The following is a 20223-nucleotide window of genomic DNA, read 5'->3' as shown; positions in this document are numbered from 1 at the left end:
AGAGAACCCCAAAATCTCCACAGAAAAACTAATTCAACTTATCAATCAATTCAGTAAAGTGGCAGAATACAAAATCAACACGCAAAAGTCAGTAGCCTTCCTATACACAAACAATAAATCTGAAGAAGAAGAAATAAAAAAAAACATCCCTTTTATTATCAAAACAAAAAAAATCAAATATTTGGGAATAAATCTAACAAAAGAGGTAAAGGACCTATACAAAGAAAATTATAAAACACTGTTAAAAGAAATAGAAGAAGACACAAAGAAATGGAAAGACATCCCCTGCTCATGGATTGGAAGAATAAACATTATTAAAATGGCTATCCTACCAAAAGCAATATACCGATTCAATGCTATTCCAATCAAAATTTCAATGTCATTCTTCAAAGAAATAGAACAATTATTGATGAAATTCATATGGAATCACCAAAAACCCCGAATAGCCAAAGCTCTCCTGAAAAAAAAAAGAAGGAAATGGAGGCATCACACTCCCAGACTTCAAACTATACTACAAAGCCATAATCATCAAAACTGCATGGTATTGGAACAAGAACAGACACACAGACCAATGGAATCGAATAGAAAATCCAGAAATAAACCCACAGATTTATGGTCAACTAATCTTTGACAAAGGAGCAAAGACTATGCATTGGGGCAAAGAAAGTTTGTTCAATAAATGGTGCTGGGAAAACTGGGTTGCTACATGCAAAAGAATGAAGCTTGACCACTAACTCACACCACACACAAAAATCAACTCAAAATGGATTAAAGAACTAGACATAAGACCTGAAACCATAAAATACATAGAAGGAAATATAGGTGAAACACTACGTGATTTGCATATCAAAGACATCTTTACAGACACATCACCCAAAGCAGTGATAGTGAAGGCAAAGATAAACAGCTGGGACTACATCAAATTAAAGAGCTTCTGCACAGCAAAAGAGACAATAACAAAAACAAAGAGAAACCCCACCAACTGGGAGAACATTTTTGCACCCAACACTAATGATAAAGGACTGATCACAAAAATCTGCAAAGAGCTGATGAGACTCAGCAACAACAAAGAAAATAACCCAGTCAAAAAATGGGCAGAAGAGCTAAAAAGAAACTTCTCTGAAGAGGAAATGCAAATGGCCAACAGGCATATGAAAAAATGTTCAACATCACTTGTCATCAGGGAAATGCAAATCAAAACTACCATGAGATACCATCTTACACCAGTGAGAATGGCACATATTAAAAAAACTAGCAACAACAAATGTTGGCGAGGTTGTGGAGAAAAAGGAACTCTCCTGCACTGTTGGTGGGAATGCAAACTGGTCCAACCACTATGGAGAGCTGTGTGGAGATTTCTGGACCTACTAAACATAGAGCTTCCATATGATCCAGCAATTCCACTCCTAGGTATTTACCCAAAGGACACAGAAACATTAATTCCAAAGAACACCTGCACCCCTATGTTTATAGCAGCACTATTTACAATAGCTAAGCTTTGGAAACAGCCCAAATGCCCAAAAATAGATGACTGGATCAAGAAGATGTGGTACATATATACCATGGAATATTACTCAGCATTCAAAAAAGATAAACACATGCAATTTGCGGCAACATGGATGGCGCTGGAAGGGATCATGCTCAGCGAAATAAGCCAGAAAGAAAAAGAAAAATACCGGATGGTCTCACTCATAGCAGGAATCTAGAAAACTTAAATAAGGGATCAGGAAAAAGAATAACTATAAGAAAGTGAAAATCAAAATCAACAAAAAACTATGAACCAGAGACACTTTTTGGGGGGTGGGGGGTGGGAGGGGAGGGATTGGAGTCAGAATGGGGCATGTGCAGTTGTATGGGGAAATATAAAAATAAAATTTATTATTTAATAAAAAAAAGAACAATAATGTAAAAAATAAATAAATAAATACATATGGGTTAGTATATGCATTTTTCTAATGAGGGAAAATAGACACCAAATCCCTAATAATACCTATTTTCTGGGGGGTTGGAAATTTTTTTCTATGCATATTTTTGTATTGTTGAATTTTTTCCAATAAGCTTATATATAGTAAAGCATGATATAACAATAGACTTATCTTCCATTCCACCTCAAACTTCTAGCCACTCAACGAAAGCCTGTTGATCTTTTCAGTACCAGTGTAGTAGGTTCTAAGAATACAAAGATTAGCTTCACAGAGAATATAATCCACTGGTAGGAAACACCACTCCTCTGTGCCATTCCATTAGAGCCCATGATGTTGGATTTGCTTCCTGACCAAGCAAGATAAAGAATTCAAATGATGACTGAGATCAATTCAAGTTTTTCCTCTTCCCACAAACTTGCCTATTACAGACAGACATGAAGGTGATAGCCGTCACTTTCCAACATCGGGCATGTATCCATCCAGATTTTGGATGCTGGAGTCTTCTGGGGGCTTACTGATATTAGAACCAAAATCACTGGCATTTATTTATTCAGCACTTACTGCGTGTCAGACAATGCACCAAATCCCTTATCCATATTATTTCATGTCATCCTCACGGCAGCCTTCCAAAATAGTTACCATCTCATATACTATGTTTTTTTAAATAGACATGCCAGTCAATGCATGGCAAAGGTAAGACTGGATAAAACTCAAGTCCTCAGGCCCCTATAGCAGTGCAGGGCTGGGGGGTATACTAGGTGCTCACGCCAGAAGTGGTCACTGTGGTAGCTGGTAGTTCTAGTAACATTTGCTAAGCTGTCAGCCTGTGAAAGGAAACTGATGAAGCAAGGGAAAAACAAAACACAATTATGAGATTTGGAAAGTCCATGCCAGTAACCTGTCAAACTCATGATTTATGAAAAGCGTTAATGAAGTATAAACAATTCCAGGTGGGTCATTCAATCAAGCTCTTGATGGTATGCTTTCACTGTTCGGAATCTGGGTGGCTACCGAATAGAATACTAATTCCTTATGGGAGAAAACTGGAGATTGAATTATGTTGTAATTATGAACTCAGGAAGGAGACTGGCATACAGTGTCTGTGGGCCGAGTGTGCGTGTGCTGGCCTCAAGACTAAGTCCCATTGCATCAAGTCCTCATGGAAAGCAGGATGCTTCGAGCCCAGGCTGTAGCTAAAGGGAAGGCTCTGAGACATGAACCCACGGCACTTCTGAGTTCCTCCCAGTCAGTGAGGATGCTGGAGCTGCCCACCTCAGAGCAAGACAATGTGTAGAAGCCAGTACAACAGAAGATCCTTGCTGAGCTTCTACCTCTTAACCTTTCAGACTCATTTCCTCCCCAGGTTCATCCGAATGATAGTATTCAGGCCTCTAGCATATTCTAGAAACTATTCTCAACACAAAGTTAAAACGCATGTTTCTACCACTAAGTAGTTAAAAATCCACTCAGGAAGTTCAATTCTGATAGAAGTCTACAGATAATTTCAGAGATGGTACTTTTCAGCATGCCACTCCCTTTTTAAGAATCATGAAAACTCTGTCTACCTATTCTCAGCTCAAATGTAACACCTGCCCACCATCTAACCAGTTCACAGAGGCATTTCCCTAACTCTGAATGACTACAGCGTCAAAACTTAAAATCTATTTTAGGTCTCAGACTTTTTCTCAACCCCATGCTGGGCATACAATTTGACCTTAAAGACAATTTGATCAAAATAATAAAGAAAAGGCAATTGTAAATGGCTGATGGGGGGGTATTATTAAAGCATTCTTTCTACTCTTACAATGAATTTAGACTCATTTTACGTACTCTCAAATTGCCAATTTCTCATATACTCCTGTTCCTAAGAGTTTTTAGAAATGAACAGGTCCTCAGAAGTCATCTAATTCAACTTCTCATTTTCCAGATGAATGAATTGCCATCCAAAGAGAGAAAATTATCTGTGGATTGCAAATTCGGCCACTTATTTATTTGATATTTACTGAACATCCATTGCAAGTTACTTTAGATAATGTGTCAAGGGAAGGGAAATAACAAGTGCAAAGGGCCTGAAACAAGAATGAATTGGGTGTGCTTTAGGAACTTTGCGGAGACCAGTATCATTGGGTCATGGTAAGTGAAAAATGAGAGTTTGAAGAAGTAGAAAAGGGTCATGATTTTAGGGCTATGTAAGCTATTATAGACAATGGGTTTCACTCGGTGCATTTGCAGTGCAGGAGTGACAAGATTTTATTATATTATTAGACGATCAAATCTGGGCCTCCCTGGTGGCGCAAGGGGTTAAGATGCAACCTATGAAGTTATCCGCAGCCACTGCAGCACGAATTCAATCCCCAGCCAGGGAGCTACCCACATGGTGCAGCAGACCTCTCCTGCCTTGCCCGCTGCTCCCCTCAGCAGTGTATTTCAGTCATTTTGCCTGTTCTGTTCCCGGCTCTGTCTCTGGTGAGTCCTCTCACCTTCCCCCATACCTCTGGCCTGTACCCAAGTTCTTGTATGCATAAATAAATAAATCTTGAGAAAAAAAAGATCAAATCTGCATGGAAGAAATGGAACTCACATTCATTGTTGGTGGGCATGCAGGTGGGAACATAAAATGGCAGAGCCATTCTGAAAGAAAACTAAATATACTCTTTTCTATTTTTTTTTTTAATAGAGGCATGTTTTATTTATTTGTTTGTTTGTTTTGTTTATACATGCACTGGGTACAGTCAGAAGCACAGGAGGGTGAGAGAATTCACCAGAGCCAGAGCGGGGAGCAGAGCAGGCAGAAGGACCGAAGGACACTGCTGAGGGGAGCAGCGGGCAGCAGGAGAGGTCTGCGCGCCATGTGGGACCCTCCTCTGGTGGCCGGGGAGCAGCCGGGGATCGAACCGGCGCCGCAGAGGCCGCGGGCAGCTTCACAACCCAGCGCTCAACCGCTGCGCCACTGGGGAGGCCCACTAAATATACTCTTATCCTATGATCCAGCAATCATGTTCTTTGGTAATTACCCAAAGAAGCTGAAAACTTATATACACAGAAAATGAATGCTTATAGCAATTTTGTTCATAGTGGCTAAAACTTAGAAGTAACCAAAATATCCTTCACTGGGTGAATGGACAAGTATATCTGGTACATATAGACAATTGAATATTATCTAGCAATAAAAATGAGTGAGCTGTCAAACCATGAAAATATATGTGAAAATCTTAAATGCATATTACTAGGAGAGAAACCAATTTGAAAAATCAGCATACTCCATGATTCCAACTATATGACAATCTAGAAAAGACAAAACTGTGGAGACAGTAATAACATCAGTGGTTGCCAGGAGTGGACAGAGAGAGGGACAAAATGAGTAAGAGCATAGAGGGTTTTTAGGACAGAGAAACTGTAATTGTGAATACATGTCATTACACATTTGTCCAAACCTATAGAATGTATATAACTAAGAGTGAGCCTAATGTGAACTAGGGACTTCCGGTTATGATGATGTGTCCGTGTAGATTCATTAATAGCCAAGAAAAAAAAGTACCACTCTGTGCAGGATTTTGATATTGGGGGACATGTGTAGAAGAAAGGAGTGTATGGAAGATCACTGTGACTTTCACTCAATTTTACTGTGAACTTGAAATTTCTCTAAAAAACAAAGTCAAAGTATCATTCTGGTAGTATGGTAAATAAAATAAAATCTGATAGTATGGACAATAAAGTAGAAGTAGCAGGATCAGTGTGAAAGCTACTATTAGTCCAGATAAGACATGAAGGAAGCCAAGTTTAAGATGGCAGTGGGGCAGGGGGTGGAGGGGAAATCAGACAGGGTCAGAATTGGAGTATATCTGGAAGATGGAACTGACAGTCTTCTTGATGGACTGGACCTGAAATGTGAAAGAAAAACAAATCTTTCATCCAACGATGCTGAGAAGAGAAGACTGAGGAAGAAACCATCTCCGTGCCAGGTTGGACATCCATGTAGACACAATGAGCAAGAGTTGAATGAGGGGTGCTCTCATCAGGGGCTAGAGATATAAAATTGGGAACCATTAGCATGTGCATGGCATTGAAAGCCATAGGACTGTGTGAAGTAAGCAATGAGATGACATAGTAAAGGAAAGAGAAATGTGCTGAATGCTGTTTCCAGGAACTTTCCAGTGTTCAAAGTCTAATAAGATCTTGGCTAGAAATCAGCACAAGTGTGGAAGCAGAGTTGATATAAAAGGCAGACAAGAACTCAGATACTTAGCAGCCCAATCCTAAACCAGAAGCCCAGAATCTTCTATCAGAAAACTGAAATGCTATGGTCTTTATCCCCTTCTTGTGGATATCAGGAGGGAAGGACAATGAGAGGGAGCACAGAACCACATGCATGTGCTGCTTCAGAGTTGAGTAAGCCGCATGCACTAGTACACTGCTAGTGAAGCATCCTACCCAAGATAAAAGTTCTTAAATATAGTAGCATGGAAGTTGCCTAACCATTGGCAGCAAATGAAGGCAGGGAAGAGAATTCATTAGATGAAGAATAAGGAAATTCTCTAGGCATGGAAAAGTTGGGACGTTCCACAAATAAAATGGATTCTGCCATCATGGGATGCTGTGGGCCAATATTGGGTGCAATGGGGCAACTTAAGAGAATTATAAGTCCCAAATCTTCAAAGAGATGCCAGTCGAGGGTATTTGAAGAAAAAGTGATTAGAAGCTGGAAACCTAATCCTGAAATATGGGAGAAAAAGTTTCACCCCCATTTCACCATCTGCCATCACCTTCCTGAAATCCCAATAAGTTGAGTTTTCCAATATACACTAAGGGGCATCTTGGAGCTGTGTGCCTGAGAAAGTCCTGAAACAAGTCACCTTCTCCAACTCCTGGCCTCCTCCAACAAAATCATTCAGTAGCATGTCAATCAAAGCTATCTCGACAGCAAGGTGGATAGAGGAGTTTGTAAAGAGACAATCTCAGTAAGAAAGAGGAGTGATTTTCACAACTGCTTGATTTGGGACCCTTCAATAGTCTCATGGCCTGAGTTTCTCTGCTTCTCCTTAAGGGGACTTGAGTTCTGTTCCTCACTTTTTTGATGTGTAAGGAGGTTCTGTTGTTGATTTTTTTAATAAAATGAGTAAAATTACATTATTCCTATAGCATTTGCATGAAGGAAACACATGCTTTGTGTGCATTCCTTCTTGGTACTTCCTTGTGGCAGACATCACTAGTCAATCAAGATCTGTACTTCCCTGCTGTATCAGGATGCAACCTCAGAATCCTTTTCATCACAGCAGTATAAGTAACATTACTAATCAAAATCTATTTCCCTTCTCTATCATACTAATTACAGTTTAGAATCTAACAGTTCTGAATCCTGTCCTTTCTATTTTGGCCTTGTACCTTGTGTCCCAATTTCACTGCTTATTAGCTATATAACTTTGGACACATTAACTAAATCTCTCTAAGCCTGTGATTTTGGATTAACCTTCCAGGAGGGTGTAGGTGGGATTCACTGAGACAGTGAACAGCAAAGAAGACCATGTTTTGGTGAGATTTTTGGTTTGTATTTTTATGGGGGGAGACTTGCAGATCCAGTAAAAGCATTAAATAGACAGTTGATACACAAGAATCTAAATTAAAGATGAATTGGAAGAGTCCTGAATCATTCATGCTGGCAAAACCAACATGTGAATTCTCACATACTCTCAGAAGTCCTCTTTTCCAGGATCACTAAGAGAAGAATCAGCTAATTCTCCAGGCACAGCCTGGATGTACAACACTACAGCAGTGTCAGTTTCTACCCAAATTCCTAACCATATACAGACCAAGAGAATAGAATTTAATGCCCAGAAAAAAAATCCACAACTTATGTGGACAGTTAATTTGCAACAAAGGCACCAAGAATATACAATGGAGAAAGAAATATCTCTTCAATAAATGGTGTTAGAAAAACTAGACAACCTGCAAAAGAATGAAAATAAACCATTATCTCACACCATAAACAAAAATTAAGCCAAAATGGGAAGGGGACTTGGATGCCAAACCTGAAATCATAAACTACATGGAAGAAAATGTAGGCAAAAGACTCCATGTCATTAGCTTCAGTGGTGTCTTTAGGGCTTCAACTCCAAACAGCAAAGGAAACAAAATCAAAAATAAATAGAACTACATCAAATTAAAAATCTTCTGCACAGCAAAATTAACTATCATTAAAACAAAATGAAACCCTACTGAATAGGAGAAAATATTTACATATCATACACCTAACAAGATGCTGATCTAAGATCTACAAAGAATTTATACAATTCAGCAAAAAGAAAACAAATAACCCAACCAAAAAAAAATGGACAGAACAGCTAAATAGACACTTCTCCAAACAAGGCATGCAGATATCCAACACACATATGAAAAAATCCTCATCATCACTCATTATCAGGGAAATGCTAATCAAAACCACAGTGTGATACCACCTCATACCAGTGAGAATGGCCCATTTCAAAAAAAAAAAAAACAGAAACAAATGTTGGTGAAGATATCAAAAAATAGGAATCCTCTTACACTATTGGAAATGTAGATTGGTCCAGCTGTTATGGAAAATTTTCAAAATATTAAAAAAAGACATGCCATATGATCCAGCAATTCCACTCCTAGGTATCTATCTAAATAAAAACACTAATTCCAAAGGATATAGGCACGCCTGTGTTCACTGCAACACTATTGCCAAGCCTAAGTGGCCAAAGACTAGATGTGATATAATTACACAATGAAATAGTTACTTAAAAAAAAAAATGAGGGCCTCCCATGGTGGCGCAGCAGTTGAGTGCTGGGCTGCAAAGCTGCCCGCAGCCTCTGCAGCACTAGTTCGATCCCCAGCCACCGGCAAGGGTCCCACATGGTGCGACAGACCTCTCCTGTCGCGCCCGCTGCTCCCCTCAGCAGTGTATTTCGTCAGTCTGCCTGTTCTGTTTCCCGCTCTGGCTCTGGTGAATTCTCTCACCCTCCCATGCTTCTGACTGTACCCAGTCCTTGTATAAATAAATAAATAAATAAATAAATAAATAAATAAATAAATAAATAAGTGAATTCTTGTCATTTGACAAGAATATGACTGGAACTGGAGGGGATTATGCTAAGCAAAATAAGTCAGTAAGAGAAAGACAAATACCTGATGATATTACTCATAGGTATACTATAAAGAAACAAAACAAAGGAATAGAAAAAATGAAACCAAAAGAAACCTTAGAAATCTAACAGCAGAATTGAAGTTGCCAGAGAAGAAGGTGGTAGGTTGAGAACAAAGGAAAGGTGGGATTCAATGGTCTGTGGAGAAGAAATAAGGGTGTTTTGGTGGCAGTAGGAAGCAAACCTACACCCCTGATTCATACACAGTGTTGAAAACCAACATTACCTCAATTTAAAGTAATACATTTTCTTTAAAAATCTTGTCCTCTATTAAAAAAAAAAAAAATTAAAAAAAAAAAATCTTGTCCTAGTTGCTTTTTCTCAGAGTCCAGGTACTAAGGAAATGAATCTGAAATCATAAAACATTGTCTCTCCAAGAAGTTGTGGAGATTATCCAGCTCCTCTGTATAATCATATAGCAATGAACTGAGATGCAATCAAGTATGCAGAGAAGGTGCTGGCCTCAGAGAAAGGTCACCTGGATAGTCACCCTCCCACAAACACACTGCTGACCAATTTTACAGATTTGAAAACTGAGGCCTTTTGAAGAGAAATGCAGCCAACATTATCAAAGGAGTTAGTTGTGAGGCAAAATCCATATACTCACAAAGCATTTCAGCATTTACAGTTTTTCAAAAACGTTGAGGTCTATAATTATGCTAATGCGTACATGGAGGAGGTATTAGCAAATTCATGAATGTTACTCCTGTCCAGACTTTGTTTCACTCATTCATTCAACAAATACACGCTAAGCACCTCCTAAGCATCAGACACAGGGCTGAAGAAGAAGAGCTGGTGTAAACTCAGGGTTTAGTTAATCCAAAGACTGGTAAAGGACCCGTTGTACAGATAAAATACAACGTTTAGAAAATTCGATCATAGTTGTGAAAATTCAAAAGCCATTTCCAGCTTTCTAAAGTCAGTTTCCAAAGATCCACACAAGAATGCCCTTTTATCAGATGATTTGCTGTCATTGAAGTCAGAGGTATAGAAGCTAAGGTAGCCATAGGAATTTGATTTTAACACAGGGCAAGAGCATACAAAAGGTGTGACTCCTACCTGCTTTCTACAAGGAACATGTTTCCTTGTGTGGGATCAGTAAGATTGGGTTCCACCAGTAACAATGGCCCTGTCTCATAAGGGTCATAGATTTAGCTCATTGAGGCCTCTAAAAGTTCAGATCTCTATCAAGAACAGCCCGCTGTATTTGAGCTCCTTTGATATGTGGTTATCTGGATGAAAACAGGACTTCTGGCACTGGATACTGCTGATGAACCACAGTAGGCAAGGAGTCTTTATTGCTATTCTGTCTGGAGTCAGCTTTAAAAAGTTGAATAAAAGTAAGAGCAAAGGAAAAGATTAACTGGAGTTTTCCAAACCTTATACTTGCTATTATAGTTTGTGCTTTACAGCAACCTCAGATTCCTTGCTCCTTTCACCCCCTACATGACACTGGATTACTTATGTACCATCGTCTAAGTTGTGACTAAGGCAGGTAGGAATATTCATTCATACAAGTTTTTTTAACCTCCTCTGCCTATACAAATATGGAAACTAACTGGGTGAGTTTGATAACATAAAGTAGATGGGACATCTTGCAATCAATCATGAAATTAAAATTATGAGGACTAGACAGCAACATGGAAGATGTTTGTAATATTCATAAAATAATGCAAACTGTCACATGTCCTCTGATTGTGACTTGTCAAAACAGGTTTGTATGCAATAATGCTAGATATGTAAATGGTGTCCTGCTGTTTGTAAACAATGAAGTGTTGTGTCAGGGTAAAAAGATCAAGACAGAGAGAACATTTTTCAGTTTCTGTAGTGTGATTTTCTGAGGGGGGCAGTTTAATTATTTTCAACAAGGTGTGAACCCAATGTGATACCGAGAAATAGGTCCCCAAGAAGCGGGTGATAAAACATGCTCTTGCTTTTTCCCTTCGTGTGTCTCTGATCATCATTGTCAAACTTCAGTCAGCAGTAAGGCAGAAGACACTTGTTTGAAACTTAAGTCTTGATGGAAATTTCATAGGGAGTAGCAAATAGCTTTGGGTCCAGGAGCACAGGAAGCATCTGTGGAGCTTAAAAAAATATATAAAGACAGAGAGAGGAAAAAAAACAGGGTGGGGGGAGCGCACAGTGGACTCTGTTCAGGGATTATGGGTGCTTCTGTAGTGGGAGAACTATGGTGACCACACCTGAGGGGAGAAATCCTATAAGGGGAAAAAATTCACGAGAATGTAAAATAATGATACATTATTTTAAAAATACGTATCTGTTTTTTTAAAAACATATATACATGTATATGTATATGTATATGTATATGTATATGTATATGTATATGTATATGTACCTGAATTCAAACCCCAATCTGGAAACTTCTTTCATTTCCTTAACTGTTAGGTGGGAAGAAGGAAGTCATGTTTGTTGAGATCTCACTATGTCCTATGTTCTGGGCTTGGCAATTTTTCATACATCATTTCATCTAATCTTCACATCAGCCCCGGGAGACAAGTATTAGCTTTCAATTTCCTGGTGATACACTGAGGCTTCAAGACATTAAATAATGTGCTTACAGTCATACAGCTAGTAAGTGGCCAAGCCCGATCTAAAGTCAAGGACTGTCTGTCCCCTGAGTCTGCTCCTTTCACTCTCTGGATGTGGCCTCCCATGGTATTCTGGGGTGACTTAGCTAGGGTGTCAGACTCACAGCAGGGAGCAGGGGGCTGATAAATATTGGCTGAATCAGAAACTCACCATCTATCACCATCAAAATCCCTTGAGCCCACCCGCTTCTGTTTCTCAGCTCCCTTGATCAGTCCAGTAAAGAGAGGTTTCCCCTTTGCCATGGAGTGAACCTCTGTCTGTGGAGAAGAGGCACCCAGGTGCACCGATATGGAAGGGACTCTGGCAATGGAGCCATCTGAGGCAGGGCAGCCCCGGGCCCCCAGCAGCGACCCTAGGGTGGAAACACAGTGAGCACTCGGCAAGGCCAACAGCGTGTGTATGCCACCTGAGGTCAGAGGTTGTGCATGCCCAGTGAGGGCAGGAAGAAGGCCAGGGTGAGGGCTTTGAAAGGACTTCCTCTCCTCCCCATGCTAGCCTCCCCAGTCCAAAGAGACAGTCAGCCAGGTTCTGGTTCCTTTTGAAAACAGACTCCCATTCAGCACTGCTCCACAGAAAGCACATAAGGGTATTTATAGTCTCAGATTCACCATAATCGCTAAAATTGAACTTGCCTTTCCTTTTCTTCCTTTGTTCACAGCAAGGTGAGGATAATTTCCTCCCTTTTTAATCTGATCAAGACTAGCTGATTCTTTCAAATGCAAGAAATGCTAACAACCCCAAACTGTCTCACAATATAGTCTTTTCACATTACGACACATTTAAAGGCTCAAATAAAGGACAAAATTAAGGCAGCCGCTTCCCTAATATTTTGAAATCATTATGAAGTTAAAATCCTTTTGATGCAAAGGATTTCTTTTTTAACCATGATCTCTTTTATGTGAATAGTGAAAAAATGTTCATGGTAACAAATGCACCAGGAGAAAAAAAAGGTCAGAAAAAAATGGAAATCCTGTTTGTGTCCATAGGTGAATTGCTGCTGTGAGGCGGCTGCAATTTGACTTTGTACAAAAAGGGTCACTGAACAGAAGGTCAGGCAGCTGGCCATTTCCATTTCAAAGATGCTATCAAAAGGCCAAGAGGCAGTTCACCCGGCAGCCCTTTAGCAAACAAGATTTTCTCCTCTCTCATTTATGATATTTTTTTATGCCAAAATAGTTTAGCGAGAAGGTCCCCGATTCATTTCCCCCAGAACACAAGTGGCTTGCTTGAGGTTTGGGAAGGACTTTAGTTTAAGGAATTGGAAGAGTTTTGAGTAATGAGGAGCCATTTGGTGGCCACTTATCAAAGATTTTGCTGTGAGGTAATAAATCACAACAGAGCCACTTCACTCCACCCTGAGACAATTGGGGAAAGGTAGCTCCCTTATTAGGAATTATGATCTGTCACATCTAAAACCAGAAAACTCAGTTTTACAAATGCCTTGTTTATTAATTAAGAGCCTCTTGCCAAAACTTTAGGAGGAAGGCACAAAATTTGAGGAGATTATGATTTTGGTTGTATTTGAGGCCCTCTAGTTAAATCTAAGCTAATGCCAGGCAAAATGATGTTGGAAGAGCTAGAAATTCCAAACCCCAAATTTCGTGGGCCTATGTGGCATAAACACAAGTGGGAATGAAAGCGCACTGGAACAGGTTAGAGTCACCCAGTCCAGAATATGTTGAAATTGTTTGCATATGTTACTTAGAAACAGGTCTCCGGTCACTAAAGAAATAAAGGAAGAGTTTACACTAAACACAGTGCTCTTTGGTCTGCCTGACAGGGAGCCCAGGGCAGGCTAGACCAATGATCAGCCAGCCTGGGGCCCACTTGTGATCAGAACCACCAGCATGAGGTTGACCCAGAGGACAAGCCAGACCTAGCGGTGCCAAAGGTCAAAACCGGGGAAGTCCCATCCATCGACCAGTCCTAGAAATGCAGAAGAAAGCTACGAAAAGGTCAGCTGTTGCATAAATACAGGAATAGGGTGATGCAAAGAGCAAGGGTGAATGAAAAATACAAGCTCCACTATGATGGTTTTAAATGGGTATTTAGCCCATTTAAATGGGTTTTGTCACCAGAAGAGGGGGGTATCCAACAAAGTCCCAAAGCATAAGCCAGGTCAGATACCATGGGCCCGAATGTCCCCCTGAGCTGTATTAAGAAGCCCTGCCAGTGTTAGCCCTTTTCTCTGTGAAATGATACAAACGGCCTCCAAACCCATCCTTTACCCTCACAACAGCATGAGTCTTGATTGACCCGTCTCTGGATGACCAGTTATTAGAGGCACAGAGCAGCCACAGAAATCTCAGGGAGGTAAAGCTGGGGTCTGGGAACAGCCCCCTGGGAAAGCCCACCTGCAGCTTCTTGGCTGTTCTGGAGATGCTAGTGAGCTCTGTGCCAAATAATAAAAATAATTCCAACCAACCCTCCTGAGGAAAAAATGAAAAGAATGACTAATAGCTACTCTATTTTGAAGATGTACTTAATACTATAGAAAAGTGTGGTCGCCCCCAAATGTTCTAGTATTTTAAATTGCATGCTATCAAAATCTAATATAATGAATGGCCTTGTACGTTCTTATCATTTCATCTTTCAAAGAGACCCTCATTTAAGTCATCTGTTTACAGAGACGAAAAGGATATCCGCTCTTCTTCTTCATTTACATTTTTCCAAAAGTGTTTCCGTCTCCAGTGCTTAGGAGAAATGTCTGCTGGTAGGAAGTGGGCGGGGGTGAGAGAGAGGGAAAAAGAGCAGAAAAAGAGAGAAGGAAAAGATGGGGGGGAGAGGAGGTATCAGAAGGAAGGACAGATAGAGGAAGGAAGGGAGAGAGAGAGAATGGGAAAAGCAAAGAGAGAAAAATCCAACACAGCTCTGGCTGCTGTTTCCAGAAGCAATCGCCGGCATCTGTCAGAACTCCCACTAAATGAGGGTCGGTCTTAGCAGGTGCTTGCTCTGCTCTTGTACATCTAATTGTGTGGCCTTGACTATGATGGAATTTGTTTCTTAAGAAAAGGGGAAATATGAGTCTCAGTGCTTTAATAGCAAGGTGGCTTCTGCAGTAATAAATGACCCAGAGGTTGGATTTGGCAGCAGGGGAGGCTACTTCCTGTGTTCTCCCCAGAGGTGTCAGGAGCAGCTGCTATCATTAGGGAGGGAAGGGACTTTGGGAGGAAGATGGTGTAAGTGGAGAGGCGAGGAGCAAAGGAAGAGGGGACACCATGGGGGAGAGAAGAGATCTTGCTGGGCCCTCTGCCCACAACAGTCAGACTGTTACATGTTTGGAACAACATACTTGAATAATGTGACCAGCAATTCTATAGTCCTTGGTAGATGTGTTAGTAAGAAACTTTAAAGGTCCCTGCCTGGTAGTTCCACTATTGAAGATGATAGGCTTTCCTGGGCTTCTAGAATAAATCCAGGGGGCCTTCCTGGTGGCGCGAGAGGTTAAGTCTCAGCGATATGAAGTGATCAGCAGCCACTGCAGCACAAGTTTGATCCCCGGCCAGGGAGCTGACCCACGTGGCACAGCAGACCTCTCCTGTCTCGCCTGCTGCTCCCCTCAGCAGTGTATTTCAGTAGATCTGCCTGTTCTGCTTCCCACTCTGTCTCTGGTGAACCCTCTCACCCCCTGCACCTCTGGCCTACACCACAGTTCTTATATGCATAAATAAATAGATCTTTAAAAAGAAAGAGAGATTAAATCCAAACTCACCATGTTATTGTCACTGCCCAGAACATCTCTCTGAGCTCATCTGCAAGCAGGGTCTCCTTGCCCTCTAGCCCCACATCCTGCAGTCCCCCTCCCAGAGCCCCAAGAAGACCCAGAGAATGGCATGTTCAAATCCCCAGGGCTGGGCACCTGCATGAACAGCTATGGACAGCTCAGAGGGCAGTCCTGTACACTTTCTGTGGTCAGAGTTTCACTTTACCACTGAATACAGTAAGGGATCCTGATTCCCGCTCGCCCCCGCTCCCCCCCAGGATTGCTGTAAGGAAGAAACAAGATCAGCATCCAAGAAAATGTGGGCCAGTACTGTGCTGGAAATTCAAACTCTAGGCCCGAGAACACTTGAGGGTACTTATAAGAGTCTCTGATAGTAATGTCTTCCTTTATTACAGTGCAAAAGCTTTTCATCTACCTGCTTGCTTTCTTCATACAGAATAAAAATACTGTCCAGTTGTTATTATCTTTCCTGTTTGACATACGAGAAAAACCAAGACTTAGTCAGGTTCTGTGGTTGCTCCGTGTTAATGAATAGCAGACCCAGATCAGACACTGTGAACCCCTGACTGCTAGTCTAGCCATCCCAGAGTCTATCTGTTTGAACAATGAATCTCCAACCAACCTGAGGTGGTGCTGAGGATCCCCATGCTTGGCACCCTTTTGGGTTAGAGAACAGGATCTTAAGTGGCTTCTCTGGACTCGGTGCAAGTCAGATAGTGTCTCCTGTCCCCAGTGGGGTGGCAAGACCAGAGGATACAGATTGAGAGCCTCGGGCCACTAGGCCTGAGGGGTGGAGGGAAAGTCAAACACTAGGGAAGCTATTGGAAGGTCCCTGGTACTAGGCAAAAAGTAGAGAGGAGATGAAGAGATGGAGAAAAGGCAAGAAAACTAAGGCCAACCACTTAGAGAGAAGACGCATCAGGAACCACAGATGGACTGCAGAAGCAACCATTTCACATTTTCCCCATGGCTGTCATGGGAGCCAGCTGCAGGGAGGGGCACATGGTCCAGGGCTACAGAACCGGGGGACTGCCGGGGCTAGCCCACGCTCCCTCCCAAGTCCTCTGGATCTCAATCCAAAAATCTCACACAACACCCTTTACCCTAAGTTACTTGAGAAATGAGTGGATTTCGAGCTGAGAGGGATCACACTGTCACTGTGGGGCTTATGGGAGAACAATTTCTATGTCCCTCAAAATTGAGAGTGATTTTCAAGACAGGGACAGCAGTGAAAAAAGCACTGGCCCCAGTCTGGAGGAGGCAAAGAACCCACATCTCTTGAGTTTCCACTACATACCAGGTACTGTAGCAGGCACTGTATGTGCTCCTCATTTAATCCTCCCAAGGCCCTGAAATGTAGGTATGACACGCTCCACTTTATAGTTGAGGGAACTGAGGCTCAGAGCTTAAGTAAATTGGCCAAGGTCTTACAACTACTTACGCAGTAAAGGAGGAATTTGAATAATCCAGCTCGTTTCACTACACTAAAGGACCTCAGTCAATTTCACAGAATTAGTTCAAGAATTAAATAAAGCAATGTTAATAAAAGTTTGGGTAAACCCAAAGTGCCAGGCAATTATTAGCCCTGTGTGTGGTGTGTACAGTCTTGCATATAGGCAAGTATCCAGATCTACAGTTCCTTACACAGAACAGCCATGTGAATTAGTATCAGTGCATGTTTCTCTCCACAAAGCAAATATCTGTACCGTACACAATTCCCTTGTGAACCCCATCATCACCAAGGCCATTAAATGTGGTCCCCAGATGAAGTATGAGCATGCCGGTCAAAAATGGATATTCACAGGCTGAAAGCACTTTATGATTATCAAGGGACAAAAAATGAATTAAAATCACACCCTGCTAAGTGCCACAGAAGTATTTTCAAATTAGCATTGTTGCTGCTATCTCCCGGGTCCCTGGCATGTGGGCTGTACCTGCTGACATGTCCCTGAGGAACACTAGCATGTTTGAATCAGAACAGAGACAGCTGATTACAATTTATTTTCCGTACCAATGACAACAGAAACCGGCCTGTTTTGTCAAAGGGGTAAAGTGCTGTGGGCTCTCTGCCTGTCCTAATTAAATGTCTGCCTTTTCTGAGGGTCATTTGGGTGATTTATAATTTCTGGCAAGCCTGGGACTAGGGTGAGTCAAGTGGGGCACCTGAAGCACAGAATTTAAGGAAACACTCGCTAGCTGGGCCATGCAAGTGCCACCCTGTGCGCGCAAGTTCCTGAGCCTGAGCTCCACCTTAAAGTTTGCATCCAGGCACCTGCCTGCTCGCCTACTGCTAGTCCCAAATTTCCCAGCACCCTGACAGACAAGAGAGGTAAGGGAGGAGGAGAGCTGGTGTCTGCCAGAATAGAGTGGCTGCCCTCAGAGAATGTTGCTGATGCCTCCAGGGTCCCAAGAGAAATTTTCCTAAATTACAAAGCAAGAGAAACCAACATATGAAAATGCACAATTGCCCAACTTTTGGACACCATGCACCCTACTGCTCAAATTCCCACCCTTCCATTATCCTAAATTCTTTTTTTATATTTTATTTTATACAATTCTTACATTATTTTTCATTTTTGCACAATGTATGCATTTTCATTTTGGTTATATTCCCTATACAATCGCACCCCCCCCCTTATTTTGACCCTAATCCTTCCTCTTCCCACCCCGCCCCCCGCCTTGTAGTGTGTCTCTGGATTATAGTTGCTTAATGATTTTTATTTTTACTTTGTATTAATTAGTCCTTTTCCTGGTCCGTTATTTAGGTTTTCTAAATTACTGCTATGAGTGAAACCATCCGGTATTTTTCTTTCTCATTCTGACTTATTTCGCTGAGCATGATCCCTTCAAGCTCCATCCATTAAATTCTAAGCCACTGGAGGGAGGGAGGGAGGGAGGGCAGCACTACTGTGTCTCTGCATGTTATGGTCCCTCCTCTCTGCCTCTAAACCCAACACCCTCAAAGAAAGGAGGGAGGGTTCCACAAAGGGCTTCCTCCGTGCCCAGCTTCCATCACATACTACTGGAAACCCCAGACCTAATGCGACACCAAGTTAAAGGTGAGAACTTGCCAGGCAAGCAAATGTACTTCATGAACTCAGAAAATAATCATACATGGTCCAGGTTAGACAGTAATCCTTTGGGGGCAGAGGAGAAGTGGAGACAGTACAGGTAGGTGGAGAGGAGAGTGTGGTGGAGGATTGTGGGCACTTTGGTGGTGGGAAAACTATGGTGACCACAACTGAAGGGAGAAATCCTACAAGGACGTTAAAAAAGAAATGAAAAAATACAAAACAAAAAGAAAAAAGAAATGTTTCAGTGTTCAGATGATCCGGGATGCATTTCTAGCAAATGGAATCAATAGGTATAAACAAACATCCAGGAGAGGCCTGAACACTTTAGATGATGTGAACCAATTGAGCGCAAGTCAGACACTGCGATCTAGGAAGCTTAGTCATAACCATGCCTATGGTGATGCCGTGAGCCAAGAGAACCAGGGTTCCATTGTGTTCTTGGGAACACAGCACCCTCAGGAGCGGTGAGCTACGGGATTCCTTCTCTACCTGACAGGCAGTGGGTGAGACACCGAGATTCCGCTCCTCCAAACAGTGGTTCCTGGAATAGGGAATAAGAGATAAGGTGAGGGAGTCGGAGGGGTGTCCAGAAGGCTAAGGAGATGCGACTCCCTCCCTCCTCACGCTGCAATTCCAACCACTTCCGTCAACTCCCAGGCAAATAGCTAGTTCACCCTCTTTCTATAATTCCTTGGACTGCACAGAGGGGTCTTTTCATTGACACATCTACAACTTTCAGACCAGGTCTCTCACCAAAAGAGATGATAAATAGGGCCTCCTCTGGTGGCGCAGGCAGTTGAGCACCGCTGTCCACAGCCTATGCAGCTCTGGTTCCATCCCCGTCGGCCAGCGAGGGTCCCACATGGTGCGGCAGACCTCACCTGTCGCGCCCGCTGCTCCCCTCAGCAGTGTATTTCATCAGTCTGCCTGTTCTGTTCCCTGCTCTGGCTCTGGTGAATCCTCTCACCCTCCCGCACCTCTGGCCTGTACCCTGGTTCGTGAATGAATGAATAAATAAATAAATAAATAAATTTAAAAAAGAGAGAGAGAGATGATAAATAGACATCACTTGCCAGTTCTGAGATCTCAGACAAGTCACTTAACTTTTCTGAGCCTGGTTTCATCATTTTAAGAAAGGCAAAAAACCCAACACAATGTTTGGTGTTCAATAAATTAGCTGTGTTCCCTCATTCTACTGATTCAAAAAGAGACTGGGGTTTGTTTTTTTGTTTTGGTTTTTTAAATAATGTATATATACTTTTTTTTATTGCTCATTTTTAAACAATATTTGCTTCCCCCACCCCCTCAGGAGTAGTCCTCATAGAGTTTCCTTCCCCAAGGCACCCGTGCACCATCACCTCAGTCCCCTGTGCTCCTCCCTCCCTCCCTCTCATCCCTCTCCCTCCTCCTCCAATTCAAGATGTCACATTAAAGCACACAGCCCAGTGTCTAGCTCAAAACCAATGCATAATAAGTCCATTCTTTTTGTTCCTCCGTCCCCTCCCCAGCCAAGTCCAAACACACTCTTTTTTTTTCAGGTGCAGACAGAAGAACGAGCTCTATGTGCTCAAAGGACTGGAGAATCCCCACAATTTAAGCTTTCCTTCTGTGATGCTGACATCACAGAAGCTGAGCTTGGGGCAGAGGTGGAGGCACAGAGAACCTGGATCAAAGAACCTCAGAGGTGAAGGGGTGGCGGGAGAGTCATCTTCTTAGGACCCTCTCC

The 20223-nt window shown here is 42.0% G+C and overlaps 1 pseudogene; it reads left to right on the top strand.

Annotated features, from left to right (window-relative positions):
* The first annotated feature begins 5689 nt into the window (after nucleotides 1-5689).
* The window catches only part of LOC119239563 (40S ribosomal protein SA-like), a 39911-nt pseudogene continuing 25377 nt past the window's right edge, over nucleotides 5690-20223 (top strand).

This window comes from Talpa occidentalis, unplaced genomic scaffold (assembly GCF_014898055.3).
Source record: "Talpa occidentalis isolate TD23 unplaced genomic scaffold, MPIMG_talOcc4v2.1 talOcc4.11, whole genome shotgun sequence".
Classification (NCBI taxonomy): Eukaryota; Metazoa; Chordata; class Mammalia; order Eulipotyphla; family Talpidae; genus Talpa; species Talpa occidentalis.
The sequence above is the reverse complement of the archived record's forward strand: the minus strand, read 5'-3'. Positions and strand labels throughout refer to the sequence as shown.